This window comes from Neophocaena asiaeorientalis, unplaced genomic scaffold, assembly GCF_003031525.2.
Source record: "Neophocaena asiaeorientalis asiaeorientalis breed wild unplaced genomic scaffold, Neophocaena_asiaeorientalis_V1.1 scaffold110, whole genome shotgun sequence".
Lineage (NCBI taxonomy): Eukaryota > Metazoa > Chordata > Mammalia > Artiodactyla > Phocoenidae > Neophocaena > Neophocaena asiaeorientalis.
In genome coordinates this window covers 1-10,339 of record NW_020175053.1, presented here as the reverse complement: position 1 = coordinate 10,339, position 10,339 = coordinate 1, and positions in this window count along the sequence as shown.

Genomic DNA, 10,339 nt, shown 5'->3' with positions numbered 1-10,339 from the left:
TCTTTGGTTTTCCTTCTCCTTCTTTGCCTACCCCTTCTCAACATACTTTGCCAGTTCCTCTTCCTCGTTATATTCCTATAATGTGGTAGGATCTTGTCACCTCTCGATTCTACACCATCTTCCTGGGTGATGCAACAACTTCCAAGGTTTCATTTATGAATAATGGAGCCTGAAGCTGTGACTCACGGAATCCTGAAACTCGACAGACTTACGCTCAGTGGGTAACTTCCCGTAGATGTCTCCTCAGCCTTTCAAGCTCAATGTGTTTATATATAAAACTTTCATCTTTTCCCAAACAGTTTTCTTTTCACTTCTATCTTATCTCAGTGAGGGTCCCTTCCTTGCACTCAGTTGCCAAAACTAAAAAACTGGGTGTCACCTCAGGGTCTTTCCTTTCCTCCAGAGTATAGGCATGATCAACATATCAAGCCAGCCTCTGGGTCCTAGAGTTTTCACCTCTTCATATCTCTCGCTGATTCTGAGATCCCTCATCTCTCACTGAGATTTGCTACCACACCTGCCTCTGACCTGCTTTCCCCACCTGGGGCCTGGTCCATCCCCATTTGGGCCCTCACGGCAATCTGCAACCCAAACACCAATCTGAACGTTTCACTCCCCTGTTTAAAATTCTGTACTTATTCTGTATTGCTTTATTGATCTATTCAAGACACTTCTTAATCTCGCCTCTGCTTCACTTTGTGAATTAATGTTTTTATTCCCTCCTAAATTCTGTGATTCAGACAAAATGAACCATGGATACCCTACGAACACATCACGCTGACTGGCACATACTTTTGCATACGCATCTTTCTTCCAGGAGGATCTTTCCCTTTTCCCTCCCAAATTCATCTCACTAATTCTCACTCACTCACCAGGTGTCAGTTTCTACTTGCCCTCCTCTCGGAAGGCTTCACTGGCCCTTTCTCTCTCAGCCCCACTGACTAGTTATCCCCCGTGTGGCCTCTTACAGCGGCTGCTATAAACCTGTTGTTAGATAACTGATAGCTCTTATTATTATTGTTATTGCTATTATTATTATCATCAGACCTAGACCTACAGCTAAGGCTTTTGAATTTCAAGTCCAGTATTATTTTTGTAATAGTCCTATATTATTGCTATGCTTACCTATCCTCTTCTCATGAAAAACCTTAGTTGCTATGAATAATAATTATTAGCTTTAAGAGGTTCCTAGTCATGTAGACTTTTTTAATGCCCCAGGTCCTGTGCATCCACCTTAGTTCTGCAGGGAGAGCACAAAGACATTACCTTTGCAATATGAACACTGGCCAGAACGAGTGAATATCCACCTTTACCGTTGCCTTGGAAACTGAAGATATGTGTTCTTCTGGCCCCAACAGGGGTGTCAGCGTCATAACCTAGGGAAACCCCATGAGTGGAGGAAATTCCTCTTCTGTGATTGCGAGGAATGCTATGTGAAGGGGAGGGGGAAGCAAAAGCTAAGTCAGAGACCACCCGACTCAAACCCTACACACTATTGGAATTGCCCTGGCTTCTTCTAAGACTTAATATCCACAAAAAATAAAGGATTCAACAAAATAGGTGCTGTGAGTTGGCTCCCATATTCAGGTGACCTTGATTTACATGGAATGTTTTTCTCCTCTATTTTTAAGGTCAAATACTCGTAGATGCTAATTTTTACCTAAAAAGCGTACCCTTTGCTTGTGAGAAGAATGTGAAAGTCTTCCTCTGATTAACACTACATAATAATCTTTTCAGGTTGGCAGAACTGTAAATATTCAAATGAGAGAAGTCATTGTGCTTTAGTACCAGGTACACCCTTTGTTCTGGATAATGAGCACAAATAGAAAAGCCTAATTATCGCTGCTGCTTTACGCTCCATGGAGTGTTGACAGCGTGTAAGACACCTTATAGAGTGTGGGAAAAACAGTCTCCGACCTGAACAAAGATTCATAGTCTATAAAAAGAGTTGATTTTTAATTGATCACCAATACGTCCTTATATTTGCTAAACTCACTTTAAGGAATAATTCTTGGCATTATTCTTAGTAGTATTGGTGACAATGAATAAATAGAATAGTTGTATGATTTCAGATTAGTCTTAAGTGTTAAAACATTCAAAAACATAGGTGCTATTTGTAAAGCATATTTTAATCATTTGTTTTGTACATAGATCTTTGTGACTGATTTGACGTGAGGGGGTATGGTGTTTTGAATCGCTGCCAAAGCAATGTTCCGTCTGGCTCTGTAAGATGCACTGGTATGTCTGATCCTTTAATAGGTTCTAGTGTTGCAGAAATAACTGTATCAACTGTCTCTATCCCCCACCTATCATAAGGTGTGCAAGTTATCCATGTATAATAACAGAACCATGGGCAAGGTCAGAGGAAGCTCTGACCTTGGGTGAGCAGCTGTCAGAGAACAGGTAGTCCCATTGAAGCAAGTGACTTAGGAGGATGCAAAGGTATCCACCAGTCAGACAGCAAAAAAAGTGGGTGGAGACTAGATCACGGAAAACATCATTAACAAAGTTACGTAATAATATATTATTCAAATTGGGGAACTTTAAAAAAATTTTTTTTAATATTTATTTTTAATTTATTTTTGGCTGCGTCAGGTCTTAGTTGTGGCATGCAGAATCTTTCGTTGCGGTGCACAGGCTTCTCTCTAGTTGTGGTGCATGGGCTCCAGAGTGTGCAGCCTCTGTAGTTGCAGTACACAGACTCAGTAGTTGTGGCACACAGGCTTAGCTGCCCCGTGGCATGTGGGATCTTAGTTCCCTGACCAGGGCACATCAAACCCGTGTCCCCTGCATTGGAAGGCGGATTCTTAACCACTGGACCACCAGGGAAGTCCCCAAATTGGGGAACTTCTGATATTGAAAGAGAGTTATTTAATAATGATGCTGGAACGATGGCCAAGATTGGATAAACAGGGTGAAATGATCACCCTACTTGTATACCAGGCTCATGTGATGGAGAGTAGCTGAATGGTTTTAAGGCTGGACAGTGACATATACACGTTTTCATTCTTAAAGGTCATTTTTAGTGGCAGTGTGGTGGATAACTAGGAAGGGAGAGGCTGTAGACACAGAGAGATCGCTTAATTGACTAAGACAATTAGTCATCTAGATGAGCGTTGCTAAGAGCCTCACCTGAGGCAGGCATTGTACTACGAGTAAACGGAAGAGGCAACAAATTTGAAACATATTTAGAAGTCAGAATCATACAGATTGGTAACTGGAGTTTGCACATCAAGAGGAGAAAAGATTTTAGTATAAATACAGAGTTTCCGGGTTGGGTGACTGGATGATGGTGAAACCTGTTGAAATAAAGATCACAAGAAGATCAGTAGGCGTCGGTGGAGGGAAGGCAAAAGATTAGTGCTGGCAGTGTGGGATACAGTGTGCTAGAAACGTCTTATAGCTGATGGAAAAGAAGGACGGATGTTCGGAGCAAAAGTCATGGCTCTAGAGGAACACGTGAAACTATTGTAATTACAAAACTACTTGGCTTCAATGGAATGTTTCTCACTGTCTGTACTCGCTGGAATTCCTGGAAGGCCTCTTTGGCTTTTCAATATTAATTCTTTTAATGTTAATGTGTCTTCTAGAGCTAGAACTCTGATAATGCTTTCTATTGCACTCTTGTTTTATAGCACATGCTTTCTCTGTTTCACTGGAGAATATTTCTTCGGTTGCTTTCATAGCTCTATTTCAAAACATTTGGCACAAATTGTTTCCAGAATATTCACCTGTGACATTTGCGCGATTGTGGCAGTGCAGACATTGAATAATGACAGTTAGCAACGTGATGCTCGAGGGTAGGAGCCACACCACCCGTTCCATCCTATTGTTTCATCTGTCATTGTCACTGAGACACGTTTAGGTATATTTTAATGAAACTATCCAACTAGAAACACTATCATAAACTCAAAGATGCAGATACTCACTTATCTACTGTTCAAGCAGTTAGTAAGGCCCTACTATATTCTAGGAGCTTTTAAGGGTGGGAAGGTTCAGTAAGCAGATGTTCTTCCAACCCTAACTGTAATTACAGGTACCATGTTCATCTTGGTTGAGCTGATGTAAGGTGGTCCTGTATGACTCTTTGAATTCCTACCTCTGACTTCACTGTGAACCCATTTTTTCCTGGGTCACAGCCCTCCCAAGTGTGAGTAGTATAAAGATTATTTAGTGGACAAAATCTTTAAGTAAGAAATATTTACTTCTGTAGCAAAATTTTTAAAACATCTTTGTTGGAGTATAATTGCTTTGCAATGGTGTGTTAGCTTCTGCTTTATAACAAAGTGAATCAGCTATACATATACATATATCCCCATATCTCCTCCCTCTTGCATCTCCCTCCCACCCTCCCTATCCCACCCCTCTAGATGGTCACAAAGCACCGAGCTGATCTCCCTGTGCTATGCGGCTGCTTCCCACTAGCTATCTATTTTACATTTGGTAGTGTATATATGTCCATACCACCCTCTCACTTCGTCCCAGCTTACCCTTGCCCCTCCCCGTCTCCTCAAGTTTACATCTTCTTTATCCATTCATCTGTCGATGGACACTTAGGTTGCTTCCATGTCCTGGCTATTGTTAATAGAGCTGCAGTGAACATTGTGGTACATGACTCTTGAATTATGGTTTTCTCAGGGTATATCCCCAGGAGTGGGATTGCTGGGTTGTATGATAGTTCTATTTTTAGTACTTTTGTAGTAAAGTAAAGTACTTTTGATCATGACATTCTCCCACTTACTTTTTCAGTGGCTCCCAGTGTTTCTAGGATAAAATCAAACCTCTGTGGCGTGTCATATGAGATCATTCATGATATGTCCTGGGCCCATCTCTCTAACTTGTTTGATTCCCACCTTCTCTTATACATCTTTCTGTCCAGCCATATGTGTATCTTTACTTGCATTATCCACAAATGGTCCTTTCATCTCTCATTCTGTGTTGCACCTTTCTTTGTACCTTCTTCCTAGTTCACTTTTACCCACTTCCTTCCTTAGGTAATTCTTACTCGTCCTTCAAGATTCCTCTTAAGTATCACTTCCTCTGAGAAACATTGTTTGTTTCCCAAACTGAGTTAAGGGACCCTCCTCCCTGCCTTGTTAGCTCTCTGTATGTATTTCTATCCCAGCACCTACCATGTTCTGTACTAAATATGTGAGACCTCACATGATTCCTGGCACATGGGAATCGTTCAGTGAATGTTTGTTGAGTGAATAAGTGAGTGAATGAGTCGACAAGTGAAGGAATGAACATGCTCCCTATGGCATCCTGTTCCCCAGGATTCTAGCATCCCCTGTCTCCCTCCTTCCCTGCCCCTCTGAGTTTTCTTCCTGAGGCCATGAACACAGCACTCCCTCTGTCTTTCTAAAGCCACACTCTTACTCAAGGGCAGAGCAGCTGTGGGCTCCTGCAACCCATTTTCCCATGCAGTTGTCTCTGGACTATAGAATATTCTCTTAGGCTTTCACTCTCCAGGACTAGCCCCAAGCAAGGAATCTCCCTGAGTAATTTTTTCATACTTCCAAAGTAACATATTTCAGTCAGTCAATCCAGGAGCAGAAAATGATTGTCCAGTACCTTGCTTATGTCTGAGCTGTGCCAGGTTTCCCTATACAGCCATGGAAAAAAATAGCGGTGTCCCTATCACTTGTGGATGGCATTTCACTTTTATATAGGATCCACATTATTTCATTTTACTTTAGTTTTTCCTCATGTCACTCCCATGAGGTAAATCAGGCCAATTCTAGTTTTCCATATATGAAAGATGGAGAAAATAAGGCTGCAAAAAGGAACATAAAATGATTGGCTTGTAAACAGCAGCTGACATTCAAACCCACACCTTTGACTCTTGATTCATTGACCCATCACTAAACCATAACGATGAGCGTCTTCCCTCATCCCTGTGTGGTCTGGTCATACTTATGGGGCAAAGTTTAGGAGATGTATGTGTGCTTTGGCATCCGTCTCCCCCCAGCTCACCTTTGTCTAAGTCCTTCCTAGAAGAAGATTCTTTACTGCGCCACCATGTTCTGAAGCAAGAAGAACAGAGGGGGTTGCAGTTCTTATATGAATTTCTGCGTTGTTTTGGAGGTAATAGTGGAATGTGAAAGAGCCTCCATCACCCAGCCATCTGCTAAAGACTTCCTAGTCATAGATGACCTTGTCACCAGCCCGGCTTCCTGACAGTCACATCCCCCAACAGGTGGAGGAGACAACGAACACAGGGCGGCTTCGGGCCTAATTTTGATCGCAAGAAGGAACTGACTTGTGAAGGAGAAGGATCGCAAAGGAGCTTTATAAAATGTAAACTCATTAAAGTGATAGCAGGCATTCTAATGTTCTATATTTTGGCTTGTCTTCACAACAACCCTGTGTGATACATTTTTTGAAGTTTCAAAGGCTCCTTGAATCTATGCCACAAAACTCCTGAGGGAGAAGAGAGCTGAAGAAAGTCATCTTTCAAAGATGAAATTCTGCTTGTGTCACTGTTTTTTATTTCAGCAAGGAAATAGCAGGCCTGGGTTCTAAAGAACCCACCTGACTGGTGATCCAGGGAGTGCCCCAATGAACACAGTTTTTAAAATCATATGTATCATAGGAAAAAGGAAGCAAAATAACCAAAGACAGAACTTTCTAAAAATTATGTCAGGAAGAATCTGTACCAAAACGAGTTAAGGTTCGCAAAGAAGTCCGATAACAACCACAAAGGGCAACTTTATTTATGTTCATTGCATGTGTTTTCTATGATTGTACAAAAATGTACTTCACACCCTCATTTCTTGTCTCACAGTTTCCATGTTAGGAGTTTCGGCATAGCTTAGCTGGGCCCTCCACTTGGGGTCTCACAAAGCTGCAGTCAAGATGTTGGCTGGGCTGTGATCTCATCTGAGGCTGGGGTCCTCTTTGAAACTCACGTGGTTGTGGGCAGAGTCCACTCCTTGCATTTGTGGACCTCGTGATGGTTCACTTTTTCAGGGCCAGAGAGAGAGAGAGAGAGAGGTTCTGCTGCTTTGAGTCTCTGAGCTCAGGGAAGACCCTCTTATAAACCCTCTTATAAAGGACTCCAAGATGAGAAGGTCACTTTCCCTGCCTTTCTCTAGGTGGCTTACTGTCTAGTGCAAGTGATAGGCCAGAGGTTTGGAGCCAATGACAACAGAAATCTCTATCTCTTATTTTGTTTCTAACTCCTTATGGCCACACTGTGAAGGGGAATGATCTTTAAACTGAAAAGGGCAGACATAGAGGGGAAAGTGGAGAGCCTGGGTGGGTGAGGGAATAACACAGCAGCGCTTAACTATTCTGAATGTGTCAATGACTGTTTGCCTGGTAAATATCATTGATGGTGGGAGAAACCTTATAAATAAGGACGCTGAAGTGATTCAGAGATATCTGAGCAATCAAGGAGAGAAGGGCTAGAACATGGACAGATGAAAGTATTCGAATGAGAATGTATGTGGTAGGTATCGCTTGGAAGAACTCTGTGTGCAGATATCAGGCACCAGCTCTCAGATTCCCTTGGCGGGGCGGGGGGGGGGGCGCTGGAAATCCCTGGGGCTCATCTCTTAGGCCAGCTTTGCAGACCTGGGCAGGCCGTGTAAGGATTGATCCCATGGTCTCTCAGACTCCGAGGAGATGCAAATAGCACGTGGAAGAATAGGGTTCTACTCTTTACTGTTTTAAGCACAGAGCGCCATCCAGAATGAAATTCGGCCCTAAAATATCTGACTCACTTCGCTGAAGCTTATCATGTAAAGGAATGCACCTTTCTCCTTTCTCACCTTCTCCTACGTTTGCTGCTAGAAAGAAGAAGTTGGGGGAAGGCAGGAAAAAGAGAAAGAGAGGCATGAAAAACTGAGGAGCTGCTTTCCAGGACCAATCTTTGGTCCCAGCTCTTCTGCCCATCCCCCCCTCCCCATCTTCCTAAGTGACAGGCATATTCAGACCATGCAATGCAAGGTTAGCATTTCCCCAAGAATAACCTAACAGAGCACTAAAGATAATTCCTCAAAGGCCAAGGGCCTAAAATATCTGCCACGTGTTTTTCTATCTCTATTCCCCAAGCAATCAGGGATCATTCTCCAGCGTCGAGAAGACTGTTGGCTTTGTCACTGCTTTGCTGGCAATACAAGTATGCACAGCTGTGTCCGCACACGGCCTCAGCAGTGATGCTCCGAACTTCCTGCCTGGCAGACAGCTCCACCCCACTGCTCCAGAATCTGTTCCAGTGGGTGAAATTTGCAGCAATGTGTCCCTTGAGTGTCCTTGTCCAGAATGATTTTTCTCCTCATTTGGCCTCTCTGAATCAAGTCCCTTTGGACTTGAAATAGAAGATGTTGCATGTCCCCTGTGAGTGCGACTTTGCCACCGGGGCTAGAAGGAGAGCTGTGTTGACCTCTTGGGATTCAGAATATCTGGGCTCCATCCTGAGCCATGCATCCCCTTCCCCATCTAAAACCATAATTTTAAGTAAAAAAAATTTCTCTTAAAAATCCATGTCGCAGATTCCTCTTCCTCTGAATGAGTCCTGTTCCTTGTATGACAAAGGAGGATTCAGATAAAGTCTGACCTCCTTATCACAGCATGCAGAACCCTGAGATTTAAACCCTGTTCCCTCTCAGCCTCTTCTATTGCCTCCTTCAACAGAGCTGGAGCTCTTAAAAACTCCTTGTAGACCCCATTGAATTCTGTGCTTTTAGGTCTGTGAAGGAGTTCTGGTTTTCTCAGGGGGGAACATCTTTCCCTTCCTGCCTCTGCTGTGCTTCTATTCTTGTCTCCAAACTGACTTTGCCTTTTCCATCATTGGTGACCCCTTCCCTTCCCTTCTCAGCTCCCCTGGACCTCAGGCATGTTACCCTTTCTGTGCTCTGCTCCAGCATTTATATTGGATTGTAAGGACTTACTTTCCTGTGTGTCTTTTCCACTCTATCTAAGCACGATGAGACATGGAATCATGTTTTATTTTTAGACCCCAATCCTTTAGCATGGTGCCTTTATAGAAAAATAAATATTTGTTAGACAAACGATGAACGATGTTGACCCCATGTAAAAAGATACAGTGGGGAGGGCATGAGAGATGGAAAGTCCCCAATTTTAGCACAAGATGTTGCCCATTATAGTGTGGTTACACTAAGGCAAAGCTGATGAATATTATGTTTAGAAAAGCAAGCCTCAAAGGACTTATTGTTATTTTACCAGTACTAACGCTGAAAACCTTGGTGTGTTGCCGAGTCAAGAGACAGATCATTTTACTTTTAAAGATACATATTGTGAATTTGTGGCAAAAGCGATTCGTTCTGTACATGTGACCACGAGAGCCACTGAGAACCAAGCAGAGTTTTTAATGGACACAGTGGAAAACATGGAGCCAGGTATTGTTTTGTAAAACAGGAACTGGCAGTGAAAGTTGTGTGTGTGTGGCAGATGAATCAGAGAATGGCTTTGGAAAGTAATCTGTCCCTTCTTTATTATCAGTGTGGAAATTCCTTCTTCTCCATCACTGACACGGGACTTTTCAGCTCCTACTTAATTCTAGAAGCAAGGAGTTTAGAATTTCGTAACAAATTGACAGTTATGATCGTAAATAGGCTCTTTATTATGTGCAGTGAAACTCTGTCTACCTACAACTTCTATCCACTTGTTCTAATTTTTTTTTAATTGAAGTATAGTTGGTTTACAATGTCGTGTTCGTTTCAGGTGTACAGTAAAGTGATTCCATTATGCATACATATGTATCTATTTTTTCAGATTCTTTCCCATTATACGCAATTACAAAATATTGAGTACGGTTCCTTGTGCTATATAGTAGGTCCTTGTTGGTTATCTATTTTACAGATATTAGTTTGTATCCGCTAATCCCAAACTCCTAATTTATCCCTCCCCTCCTTTCCCCTTTGGTAACCATAAATTTGTTTTCTATGTCTGTGAGTCTACTTTGCTTTCGGATATAAGTTCATTTGTTTCTTTTTTTTTTAAAGCTTCCACATTAAAGCGATATTTAGCCTCACGTGTTAGGGGGTGACTGGCTTTATTTTCAGTGTCTCCTTCCTTCCTGGCCAAGTCTTCTGGTTAATTTCCGAGTACTCTTACTAACACACTTTCACTAATCTTTTAGTCTTTAAAAACCTAAAACGAAACACCTTACAGTCCTTTCTAACTGTGCAGGATAAAATACAGCTCTCATTACTTTTACTCTAAATCTGCATTATTATTATTATTTTTAACATCTTTATTAGAGTATAATTGCTTTACAATGGTGTGTTAGTTTCTGCTTTATAGCAAAGTGAATCAGTTGTACATATGTACCCATATCTCTTCCTTCTTGCATTTCCCTCCCTCCCACCCT